The sequence below is a fragment of the Pipra filicauda genome, unplaced genomic scaffold, assembly GCF_003945595.2.
Source record: "Pipra filicauda isolate LSUMZ 115617 unplaced genomic scaffold, ASM394559v2 scaffold433_size896684_pilon, whole genome shotgun sequence".
Lineage (NCBI taxonomy): Eukaryota > Metazoa > Chordata > Aves > Passeriformes > Pipridae > Pipra > Pipra filicauda.
This window is the reverse complement of record NW_024104569.1, coordinates 7,289-20,580: the sequence shown is the minus strand read 5'-3', so window position 1 is coordinate 20,580 and position 13,292 is coordinate 7,289. Positions and strand designations below refer to the sequence as shown.

Below are 13,292 nucleotides of genomic sequence, written 5' to 3'. Positions count from 1 at the left end.
TCATAAAGCTTCATATCCGCGAGATGCCAAGCCAGCAACTTGTTGGAAGAGCAAGAAATACATCCGAGGTGAGCTGTGCAAAGCCACGGGGAACCACGGCGAAGCTGAACAGAGGAGAAAAGGAGCGAGTGGGAGGGAAGAATTCTTGAGACAAAAGTCAAATCTTTTAGCGTGGCCAGCTTTGCTCTACTCCCAGCTCCCGCTTTCCCCGCAGCAGCCGAGGGTCCCACGTGCGGGATGTGTGGATGGCGCTGCCACCTCGTGTCGCCTGCCAGAACTGCTCCCCGATCACTGCAGGCGATGGCCCTGCATGTCCAGGCAGAACGGACACACCCCTTCTACGTTTCTTAGCGTTTTTTATCCCCCGCTATGGAGCCTCCTCCCTTCTCGTAGACCACAGTCAATCCTTCTTTCCTAGAGCTGACTTCCAAAGGGAGCTGCTCCGGACACTGAGCAGTTGGGTAATTAAAGAGCACGAGGGATCTTAAGCTGGAAGTTTGGTGCTTTCAGCACAAGTGTCGTGTAGAACAAAAAGCAGTTCTGGCCTTCAGTGGTGGCCAGACTTGTAAAGAACAGGATTAATAGACACCTTTGTGCTGGCCAGATTCTCCAGCCACGCTGCATAAACTAATCTGCTAGGACAGATTCTAACTCATCTCTCCAAAATTCATGTCTTGATTTGCCTGGGCACTAAGTGTAAAAACCACAGCCAGTAATGTCAGACATTCACAAATCTGGTGGGCACTCCTGTCTCCTGAAGCCCGTGTGGATGAGTTTTCTTCACACTTCTTCAGCCAGTCTTACATTGCCCAGTATGAGCAGCTCGACAGGAGAGTGTTTGTATTTTGTGTCAGGAGCTCCAGGAGTCTGTATTTACACAAACCCTGCAGCCTGTTTTTGTGAACATTCTGTAGGCACCAAACTTAGTTCTCTTAATGTAACAACACAGAAACTAATTTAGTTTAAAAAATGTTTAAAAGCACCCTAAGCTGAGGCCGGTCAGATGTATTTGGTTACACTTGATATGGACATTCAGGTGTGTGGACATTCATAGCTGTGTTTAGATTGACTCAGACATTAATTAGAAGAAATATTACAGAATCACAGAATTGCTAAGGTTGGAAAAGACTTCAAAGATCATCAAGTCCAACCATTCCCCAGCACTGCCAAGCCAACCACTAAATCACGTCCCCAGGTGCCACATCTACATGTCTTTTAAATCCCTCCAGGGATGGTGACTCCACCATTGCCCTGGGCAGCTGTGACAGTGCCTGACCACCCTCTCAGTGAAGAAATTTTCCCTGATATCCAATCTAAACCTCCCCTGGTGCAACTTGAGGCCGTTTCCTCTCATCCTGTCCCTTGTTCCCTGGGAGCAGAGCTCGACCCCCCCCAGCTCCCCCCTCCTGTCAGGGAGTTGCAGAGAGTGAGAAGGTCCCCCCTGAGCCTCCTTTTCTCCAGGCTGAGCCCCCCCAACTCCCTCTGCTGCTCCTGATCAGACCTGTGCTCCAGACCCTTCCCCAACTCCCTTCCCTTCTCTGGACACACTCAAGCTCCTCAAGGTCTTTGTTGTCATGAGGGGCCCAAAACTGCCCCCAGGATTTGAGGTGTGACCCCACCAGTGCCCAGCACCGGGGACAGTCCCTGCCCTAGGCTGAGGCCACACCATGGCTGGTACAGCCCAGGTGCCCTTGGCCTTCCTGCCCACCTGGGCACACCTGGGCTCATACTTCCAACAGGAAATCATCCTGTGAACTGAAGCTTAAAAACAAGTGTTACTGGAACCCAGGAGACTTGTGTGAGACATTCTGAAGCCACACACAAACACATTCAAATATGTCAGAGAACATATTTTTCCCTCACACGTTCTCGTTTTCTCACACTGCTCCTTCCTTCTGTGGCCTCATGTTCTTGGGCCTCCTCCCGCCCCCTGGCAGCTGATGAACGTGGTGGCTGATCCCTTTAACATGGGGAAATGCACACTATGCAGTCTGTACCACCAGACTACACTAAATTGCCAGCTGCTTTTTTGGAATTGAGTTTTTCCTAGGCTTTATGCCAAACAATCCGTGCCCATGGAAGATCCAGCTGCTTCAAGCTGCTCAAGAGTCCAGCCTCATCCATTGCTGCCATTTTTTCCTTCCTGCCCCTTTCATACTGTTGCATACCTTCCTCTCTTTTTTTTTTAACTGCCTCGTGCAGATCACACCCTTTCCCTCTACTTTCTTGTTTCCCCTTCTGCAACTTCCCTTTCTCCTCACCCCCCCAGGAACACATCCATTTTTCTATGAATAGGTATTTGGGATGGGCTTTTTTAGTTTTTTCCTTCTGCCTCTGTGAAAGTAACATCCCTTCTGAAACAGGACACTGGTGGAAACTGTCCCTCAGAGGAGTGGAAGAAGCAGCAATGAAAATTTTGTTCCCTACAAATGGCACAGGAATGGAAGAGGATTTATGTGGTGCCCCCTTGCCAGCAGATGTTCTGTCAGGGTTCTTAACAAAGTGGCTCTGCAGATATGACACAGCAGCAAAGAGAGTCTCATTTTACACCTCTGGGAAGAGCTGTCCAGAAGACAATGAAGAGTCAACCCAAGTCAGAGAAGGGATGAGAAAAGCTCATGATAACAGTGGCTCTAAGGGGGATAAGCAACACAGGGGAGGAAAGGCCTGGATTCTTACCTTGCTTCCCACTACCCAAGCAGCTTCTGCAGCCAGATCAGAAAGGCAGAACACAAACACCCCCTTTAGCTCTCATCCCTTCCCTGGGCTGCAATTCCAGTTCTGCTGTGGACTGTTGGTGACTCAGAGGGACTGTGCACACCCCTGGGAGCCCAACTGCATATTGTACTGAGGCAATGAAAGAGGCTGCAGCCTCTGCACCACGGCTCCTAGAAGTGTTCTCAGCTATTCCATGCTCCTGTGTTCCAATTAAAGGCTGAACAAGCTTTTAGCAAGTATTTTCTTGCAGAAGGCAAACATTGAATCGGCAAAGATATATGTATATTTTCTTATGTTATTTAAAGAAAAAAAAAAACCACCCGGGGCTTTCATCCATATAGCACAAAAAGTCACAGATGGAAACTTTTCCTCTTCCCTCCCTTTTTAATATCAGAACTAAAAGCAGGAACTTAAGAAAACCACAAGCCCTAAACGCCACCAGCAGTGATGCAGTGTCAGGCATGGAGTTTCACTGGCAGCCTATAGGAAGGTGCAACTCAGAGACATCTAGAAGGTGCCACCATCACTGATGGACTGCCAGCAGCATGGCAGAAGGTGCCAGCCACCGTGACCTGCCCCAGCACACAGCCAGCAGGCCTCACCCACTAAGGTGGTTTTGTTCCTGCAGCTCAAAAACAAATTACACGGTGGCCAAAAATCGGATTCGTTCACACTGTTCTCAGGTTGCCCAATTACCCCTCCTGTTATTCAGGGTAGAGCATCTGGAGTCAGGAAAGTGTGAACCTCAAGCTTTTTGCCAGCAGCTGTGAAGCACAGCAAACCTCTGGCACAATATAAGAAATATATGAAGCCACTGGAGAGTGTCCAAAGGAGGCAACAGAGATGGGGAAGGGCCTTGATTTGAAGCCGTGGGAGGACACTGAGGGCACTTGGTGTGTTCAGCTGGAGCAGAGGAGACTGAGGGGAGACCTCAGTGCAGTTCCAATTCCTGGGCAGGGGCAGAGGAGGGGCAGGGACTGAGCTCTGCTCTGGGGGACCAGGGACAGCAGCCAGGGAATGGCTGGAGCTGTGTCAGGGCAGGCTCAGGTTGGATCTCAGGCAAAGGTTCTTCCCCCAGAGGCTGGTTGGGCACTGCCCAGGCTCCCCAGGGCAGTGGGCACAGCCCCAAGGCTGCCAGAGCTCCAGGAGGGTTGGGATGATCCTCTGGGGCACAGGGGGTGACTCTTGGGGATGGGCCTGTGCAGGGCCAGGGTTGGACTGGATGATCCTTGTGGGTTCCCTCCAACCCAGCACATTCTGGGATTCTGTGACAGCAGGAAGCTGATGTTCCACTGCTGGATCAAATACTTCACTCTTTATCCCTTGGTAAAGCTTTGAGCTGCATTATTTTGAATTCCAGGGTAGAAGGCACAGAGGAAAATAAGCTAAGGAACATTTGAGATCAGTAGAAGCCGCCTGAATATTTAGTCAAAATAATTAGGAATAAGGATAGAAACTGTCTTAGTTAGGAACAGTCTCATCAATGGAAATTAAGGGAAAAATGTTTGTTATTAGGAAAATGCCAAATTGAGTGTTTTCCCTAAATTTGAGGTCGCATAGACCTGAATGCTGGGAGACTGTTTACCCTAAAATTTCTGTATAAAACCATGAGTAAGGTTTCATGGAGAAGATAAAGGAGAAACTATCTTTTTAGTGTCAAGCAATACAAAACAGTGCATACTTAAATGAACTGTTGTTTTTTCTTCTCTCCTTAAAATTAATTATGAAGAATTGTAGCTCCTCAAATAGATTACTGTTTGAAAACAGAAATGATCTATTTCAATAAAGATCTGAAAACACTGTTATTGAGAATAATGGATCATTCAAGTGCTAGCGTTTATTTTAAAAAGTTCTGTTCTTTTAATATTTTTTTTTGGCTCTTATGATCTCTTTAAAACCATAATAAATAAATAATCAGTTTGCAATTTTTTCCTGCCTCGTGGAGGTAGCCTTAATCAGCAAGTAGCACACTACAAACATTGTCCTAGTTAAACTTCAGTATAGACCGGGTTTTAAGTAAATTTTAAATTTCCTCTCAGGTTTTTTCCAGCATAATCCCAAAAATCAGCTTTCATTAGAGTGCTCCCACTCGGTGTATTAGAAGCCAACAAAGAAGCTGTATCCAGATGTTCCAGATGTTAAGAGTATTTCAGAGGCAAAGCTGTGTTTTTTGGAGGGTTTTTTTAACACAATTACTGGACCTAAGACATTTTACAACCCCCTCACTTGATAATTATGAAACCTGGCAGCTTAGTTCAGGAGCAGCATGTCCTGAAGTCACAGGGCTGGGCAAGGTAAGGGGCAGAGCAGGTCTCAGGTTACCCTGGTATTTCTTGGGGAAATTTGCATTTGCATCCCCCCCTCCTTTCCTGGGAAAGGACTGCAATGCTTGTAGAAGAAAAGAAAGGACTAGGATGAAGTCATCTCTTGAGTGGTTTGTACATGAGTGGTTTTCCCAACAACCACTAATGAATGTTTGCTTGAAGCTTTTATAGATAAACACTCAAAATAACACTCAATAATAATAATAATATAATCAATGATATTAACTAGCTACTGTGCTTGGGTTTGAGCTCACAGAGGTGATCTTCACATTTTTTAATTGTCTTTTCTAAGTTCTTGGGTGGCAAAATACCTTTTCTTGGTCCTGCAGGGCAATGTACTTCATCACAAGAATGTGAATACATTTTTGAAACTATAACTCCTGTAAGTATTTGTGTAGCTGAGTTTTACCATCTTACCTAGTGGGATCTCCAAAAAAGCACCTATCTCTTAATTTTCCTTGCCTTCATCCCACAAAAGCAGGTCCACGGGGACTTCCAGGTCTCCTCTTGTCTTCAGGCATCTCAGTACATCCAGAAATCTGGGAAGTGCAGCTTCTTTTCAAGCCTTACTTGCAAGAAACAAAGGGCTGCTGCTGGATTGCTGACTCCACTGCAAGCAGGAGTGTGACATTCACTGGTAGATTCCTTTCCTGGAGACTGACTCCAGCCACATCTGCAGCTGGAATGCAGCTGGTGACCCACCCTCCATGTCTGCACAGGCAACACTCCCCCCAGGCATGGAAAGGGAATTTTCTACACAGAAAAGAGTCAAAGAAATGGATGTTTCAATTAATAGGCATTCACTAGACAGGCTTTTAATCTAAATATTCTCCTTTAGTTCTCTCATTTTCTTTCTTACTAAGGCATTCTTGAATCACACTGTTCAACTATTTAACAGGCCTGGTCTCAATGCAGATGGATTTACACCATGTTTCTTCCCTAGATCATCCTGCAGGTAAAGCTCCTGTTTTAGAAATGCAGAACTCTACAAGCAGGGCTCTGTTAGTTCACTGCACACCACTGAACAAGTGTTTTCAATGTCCAAGGAAGAACTGGCATCTTGCTCTCCAGGTATAAATTGTGTTGAAGAGCTGGTGTCATGCAGCTGGACTGCTACCAGGTAGGTAGGAACCCTACCTGGGGACAGAAGAGCCATTAAACTAGAGTATAAAACCAGATTTAATATTTCTAGGGGCCAATATCAAGTCATCTCAGAGGTCCTTTCCAACCTGGCTGATTCTATGATTCTGGGGACATCTTTGTATGGATGGGGCAAACCTCAGCCTTGCCCTCAGACTTGGGGCATTCTCCTTCAGGGGCTTTTTGTGAGTTTGTTTTGTTGAATCTACTGGACAAACGTCAACTTAGTGCTTTTTCATAGAATCCCTGACTGGTCGGAAGGGACCTCAAAGACCATTCATTCCACCCCTGGGCCATGGGCAGAGACATCTTTCACTAGACCAGGGTGCTCAGGGCCCTGTCCAGCCTGGCCTGGAACACTGCCAGGGAAGTGTTCCAGACCAGGCTGGGTGGAGCCCTTGGAGTACACGAGTATTTTGGAGAGCAGATGAGAAATGAAGATGTAATTTCAGGCTGACTTGTCACCGCTGCCACCAAAGCATTAAGTCCTACCCTTCTTTAACATGTACCAGGTACGAGTGTTTGCAAAGCTATTCAGTGACACACATTAAAACAGCCTGATCCAGGCCAAAAATAATCCTCATGGAACAATAAGGGATGGTTCTCCCTGAATATGAGCACAAAGAATTAATTTTCTAGCTCTGCAGCACACTTCATGCAAAGTATCCAGTTTCTCCCAGACAAAAATCGCTGTGTATTTGGCCTCACGCTGAAAATCACTTTGGCAGACGACTTAAACCACAAAACCAAGAGGCAGAACACACAATTCCTTTTCTCTTTTATTGCTCCTGCCAATGTGACCACCTTTACGCAGGCACATTGCCTTCCTACATTAAACACTGTTTGATTAATCTGGAAGCAACGTTTTTTGCCCTCTACCCCCTCCTAAGGTTATCCAATTAACACGCAGTTATCCTTTGAAGAAGTTCTCACATTTTCTCTTTTTTTTTTCCCTCAGGTCTGTGTAAAGGTTACTTGGCAAGATTACATGCATACGACGTTAAATGGAGACCAACCCACCACTAAAAGGTAATGCACATAGAACATAATACAGTACTTTGACATCATTTCAAATAAATACCCACATACAAATGTAGTAATTTTAAATGCAACAATATTTCTTATGAATCAATACTGTAACAGAAGATGGAAATATAAGTCCCCACATCTAGGAATAATAATGCTTTTTCCAGCAAACAGAAATCTCTTCCATCGATATTGGTTCGATTTGTCCTTTTTTATTTTATTTTTGTTTTTGAGGAGCGGGAGAACTCCCTCCCCACTCCAGCCCAAGTACCAATTTAATCATTCCCAGGAGCCTCAACAAGCCCAGCGGGGCTGGTTGATGCGCTTTCTGTTTGCTGAAATCACACCTGGGTACAACATGCAAGAGGAGATGTGGATGTGCCGCGCCCACGGCGCCCGGGACCGCGAGGATCCAACGGGAGGCCAGTTGGTTCCCCACCTGCAGTCGGGCTCCTTTAGCTTTGTGGTTTCGTTTGTTTGTTTTGTTTGCTTGTTCCTCTCTACCCCTGAATTTGCACGGTGAAATATCATTGACTAACAGAATTTTTTACAATCCCTCGAATATATAATCTCTCTAAGTAAGACTACCGTTAAAAATGTGCGAAAGGGGAGTTCACTTTGCACTTATTGCTCCACGTCTTCAATAAATTCCCAAACCCAGCCATCCCACTCCTCCTAAGTGACAGGACTTGGCCCAACGCTACTCTAAGAGTCTCCCTTCAAATGATCAAAGGCACTACTGGCAATAACGAGTGACAGAAAGGCGCTGATAGATAACACCCTATCATTGACCACTTTAGAATTTTTCTTTCTAAATGTACCACAATTTGGCACAATAAAATGAAAAAGTAACACAACAATTCCAATTTGGAATTTCACTGGTATAGTTGTATAAAATTCTGTTAATCAATAATACTTCAACTTCCTAAAACCCAGGAATTCTGGAATTTATAGGTAATACTACTTATTTAATATTTTTCAAGTGCCTATTACTGTTTTAACCAGAACAAAGTCAAGTTTTCTTCTTGTTACATTGAACTATTCCTAAGAATAATAATACAATATGAAAAAAACCCCAGAATTTGAATACCCTGGATTTCTTAATGAACATGGCAGTTAAAAAGAAAATCAGTAATTTAAACATATAAAGCTTAACATTTTATAATAATAAAAAAAATGCTGAAGCACAGCACATAGTTTAGCAGAGCTCCTGTTTTTTTGTTGAAACTCTTTTCTAATCACAATCTAGAGCCCCCCCAAAATCTCTGCCACATGCTGATATATAATTCATAAATCACAAGTTCCAAATTGGAGAGAGACTATGAGCACAAACCACTGCATTTATATAAACTCTTCTACATAAGGAATTAAAGAAGCTAAAGAAAAATATCAAAAGTGCACAGGTTTAACAATCAGGTAAAAAAAAAAAGAGCATCTGCAATGAAATAAATTCCCCCATCCGACATTTCTAGGAGAGCACACACTAACATGGTTACATTTGAAGTAGGTTTCTTCAGCACTTGTAAGGTTTCTTACTGCAGCAGCACTTATAAGTAAAGCTTGTTTTTTCATAGCTTCAGGCAGAAAGGGAAGGTTTCAGGTAGTATATAGGAAAAGGTGTTTTCAAAAGTTAGGATCAGGTCAGTGGTTTCCACTCTGCAATGGGCCACCACTTTGAACCAGAGTGAGGAAGGCTAAGAAATGCTGTTGCACTGTTGGAAAGGCCTTCTCCAGGGACTACTCTACAGCTGAAAAATGGAAAAATAAAATAGCATTAGAAAAAAAAAATATCAGTGTTTATTTCTCAATTAAAAGAGCTGAAAACACAAACCTATGTGCAGGTTAGTTGGTTGGGGGTCTGTTAGCTGGCTGGGGGAGCAGCAGCCAGGCCACCTTCCCAGCTGGGTGAACAAGGGGCTCAGCCTGGAAGCAACAGCTTTGCAGAAAGAAGGATTCTTACAAGTACTGAATAAAGCTTTGCTGTTCAAGCACGAGTTAACAGCCATGGGTGCACAGGAAATGTTTTCAGTGAAGCTTTAGGTTCTCCAGAAACATGCAGGTCAGTGTGTCATGCAGGCCTATGCAGAGAACCATCCAGAAGAGCCTGCTCGCAGAGGTAGGTGATGGCTTAAGGAATTTTCCATGCTTTATCCCAACCCATTAAGACTGACAGGAAAGACTTACACAGCAAATGAATGTCTCAAAAAAAAAAATAAATCAAGAATTAAAAGACTCAGTCTTAAATATTCTCTAAAAACACAAACAGCAGGATGGAGTCACTTTACACTGTCCCTCAGTTCTTTTCCTAACAGGATGAACCATAACGGTGACAGGCTCGAAGAGCAGCCAGGCTGGCTTTTGTGGGTTTTAAAAGACTCACAGAAATGACTGAAGGTGGAAAGGACCACTAAGATTACTGGGCTAATAGCAGAATTGTTCATACTTGGAACTGAAAGAATGAGCCAAGTCTGACAGCAATAGTCACCTATCTGGTAACACCGAAATCTTTACAGAAAATTCCAGATAATTTGGAAAAAAAAAACACCCTAACAATGCATTCAATTATGCAACATAACAATGCATTCTCCAGTTTATCTTTTTGCCATCATTATTTTGCAAAAATACTGTCATTAGAGACATGGAAGCAGTGAAAACTGTTTTAAAGCTCCCTACCATAGCGGAAGCAGAATTGTAACTGTGTCTACTGAAGCAGAGAAGCAGAGAAGGTTAGCACTCAAACACCTGCTCTCACCAAGTATTTTTAAAATGTACTTAATGCAGGAATGAGAAGAATAAAGGCCTTTTGGAAGATTGTGCAGCAAAGAAGAGAAAAGCAGGATTGAAAATTGTAAAAGATGCCTCTTCTAAAATATCAAACCTGCTATTTAGCAATATTAAAGCTCAAATTCAGGAGAATTCAGTGTTTTCTAAAAAAAGTAATAACAGACACACAGGGCCCAGTTTCTAAACCCAGAATTGCAGTTTGTTTAAACTTCCCAAGCAGTGATGTTTGAGCAACATATCAGAACTGCATCACTTGGGGTTTTTATCCTCCTCTCCGTATCAATAAATACAATTCTGGCTCTGGGTGGTGGCATTCCCACGGTTCCCAGCTTTGTAGCAAAGTTCCATTTGTTTGAAGTCTCACTGTATGAATTTCCAGAAGACTTCTCCCCCCCTCCCCCCAGTACCCTGAAATATCTGGGAAGCCAAAATCTCAGGTGGTTTTCCCTCGAGTGGGAAAAGCAGCTGTGCTGTTTATTACCTTCTGTTAGCACTGGGATGTCTCCTGACTAGGCAGAGGCAGCGCGGGAGCAAGGGCTGAGCATCTACAGGGCCGGGGGAGAGGAGCAGAACCACAGCAGAGGGTTAGAATGGCTTCAGGGACCGCTTTTTAGTAACACTACAGGCGTACAAAAGTCTTTGAAACAGAGTACAAAATGAACAGGGCTTTACATTAAAATAAAGTCTGAGGCTAGGCACTTTGAAACTCTGGGTTGAACAAAGATCTGTGCCTTGCAGGGCGCTCCACAATTTTTCCACAATTTTAGAAGCAACGTTTTCAATCTTTTTTTCTCTTACGTAGGCACCAATTACGAAGTACACTTTTAGACTATCCAACTTATTGTAATTAAGTGGCTAAAAAGGCCCCTTAGCAGTTCAAAAGCAGACAAAGGTTTATTTGTTTTTAAAGATTAATATGTATACTAAGCTACTTCATAAATCATTATTAGCAGGATGATCTGGTTCAATTTCCCGTGCCTCTAATGTAGAGCCCTGTGAAACACGTGCTTGCATACAGAATGCAATATCTTCTGTGTACCTTAAAAAAATGATCAGAGCTCTGCAATGTTACCTATTTAGGTTAATACTGAAAGCTGTCTGTGACCAACAACGCTAGACCATAGTCACATCAATTCTACACATACATGTTGCGTGGCTACAGTGACACCTCTAACAGGTTCTTTCCAAAGTGTTATGCTTGTGAAGAGCAACATGAAACCACAAAGGTCCTTTCAAGACATAATTTCTTCAAGTGGAACTGTGTACCAGGTAGGATCCCAAATCTTAAACCTTTTAAGTTTTATATCAGATGGGGAAAATATTGCATATTTTTAATATAAATGTGCAATTTTCTTCTGGTTATCCCTCTGAAGAGAGGGAAACAGGGCATAAATAATGTACCCTACCAAGTGTTTTTCTAGCTTTTATAGCCTATAAAAGCTTTAGGACTTTGGTCAGTGGTGATACAACAGCAAGTTTTTAACATCTCTCACAACAGGCAAATTGTTTGATTCCAGTTTCCAAATATTCTCTAATTTTGATGTTTGCTTTTCACCACTTCATAAGCCACAATAACAAGGAAGGTTTTCTGTTTGTTTCTGCCTTGAAAGCGTTTACTGAAGTATGCTGCAACCCTGGAGAAAGGATCACATTTGTGCTATACAAACTACAATTAGTAACACCAGATATACTCTATCAGGTGTACTCTTAACACTTACCATAAACAGCAAAACCCAGACATGTTAATTGTGGAAAAAGCTAGTTCCTTTCCACTATTAACCTGTTAATAGCATCCCCATACTTATGCATTAGTTACAGTTAAGAACACCATAATACAATCAGTATTACCTGGTTCCACAACATACTAGTACAAGTCAACTCACTGCGACGTTAGATAGTGGGGATTTATGCTGACAGTTACAGCATAAAATAAGATGCAGAATACGATTTTTTTTTTCCCTAGACACCTGCCCTAGTCACAATAGATTTTATATTTCTCACTATAGAACACCTGGTTGTTCAGGACAGACCCTTCAGGCCTGTCTGCGCAGGACCGAACGTGACTTACGCTGGGGTTACTGCCCTTGGCTTTGGAGGCGGATTTTGTGCGCACCCTTTTGGACTGCTCGTGGTCCAGCTCCAAGTGTTCCAGGCGCTGGGTCAAGGCCAGTTTCTGCTGGATAGCCATCCGGAGCAAGGAGTTCAGAGTCTTCTTCTCATCCTCGGCCGCCGCGAGCTGCCGCTGCATTTCATCCAGCTGCGTGACGTACTCGTCACATCTGCAACGACACACAGCAGCCTTTAGCAACCCCGGCCCCTCTGGAAGCCACAAACCCCTGCTGTCCGGCCTGTACCAGCAATGCAGCCACTTGCACACACACCCTTAAAGAGGAACTTCATCGAACCTGTAGGAAACCACATTTTCATAGGGTTCTTAAAATCCCGCGCTCAGCGCTCCGTGTGCTTTCAGGATGGAGGGTAATTAGGAGCCTCCCTGGAGGAGGGAAGTGTGGAGTTTGATGTGTCTGAAGGGCAGTGAGATGTCCTCTCACAGCGAGTACAACCCACGCAGTCACGTCACTTTTGTCTCTGCTTTACAGAGATCACAGTGGTTCTAAGGGTCTGTAAAGGGTCTGAAGGGAGCAGCAGGAATGCTGTGAAATGGCCAGTGCTAAAATGGCCACTAACACCAGCTGATGAGCACCTGACCTTTGCCATTCCTTACTTTACACAGAGTCCACATAACAGATCTCCAGTGGTGACTGAACAGCAACTGTTAAAAATAAGCCTCTTTAAAAATTCTACTTTAACCCACTCTGATTCCTAATGTAAGAATTCTACAAATAGTGGATGTTTTCTCAATAACAAGTGGTCTTTATATAATTGTTTTTGCCACTGAAACCTATTTTAAAACAATTAAAGGAACTGAGTGTTACTGGCAAGGCTGTGGTGAAGCTATATGAATGCCTCAAGCTGTTCTATCTACAGTCATTGTCACTGAGCCTGGAAGCTGCTTAGCTTGCACCACGAAAAACTTAAAAAATTAATGTCCTTTTGTGTAGATGCATATTTACTGCACAGAGGCAGTTATGCATATGGGTAGAGAAATAAATATTCATAGGTACCAGCTGGAATTTACAATGGCCCTTTACAACTTCTTCATAAAAACAAAAGTATCAGCGGAGAAGTTCCTTTTAATATTGAAATGGAAGAGCCCTTGACTTTAAGGGATATTTATTGTCATTAAGTAACATAAAGTAGACTGAAAAAAAAAAACCACTATGAAAAAAACCTGCATTG

At 43.6% G+C, this 13,292-nt stretch overlaps 1 long non-coding RNA gene across 1 annotated transcript; it reads right to left on the bottom strand.

The window, feature by feature from the left end:
* Positions 1-5,831: 5,831 nt before the first annotated feature.
* On the bottom strand, positions 5,832-12,295 carry LOC120324143. The gene is made up of 2 exons (XR_005565181.1): positions 12,061-12,295; positions 5,832-10,537 (listed from the first exon to the last, which is right to left on the bottom strand). It is a non-coding gene; the product is annotated as an uncharacterized LOC120324143 (long non-coding RNA).
* Between the last annotated feature and the right edge of the window lie 997 nt (positions 12,296-13,292).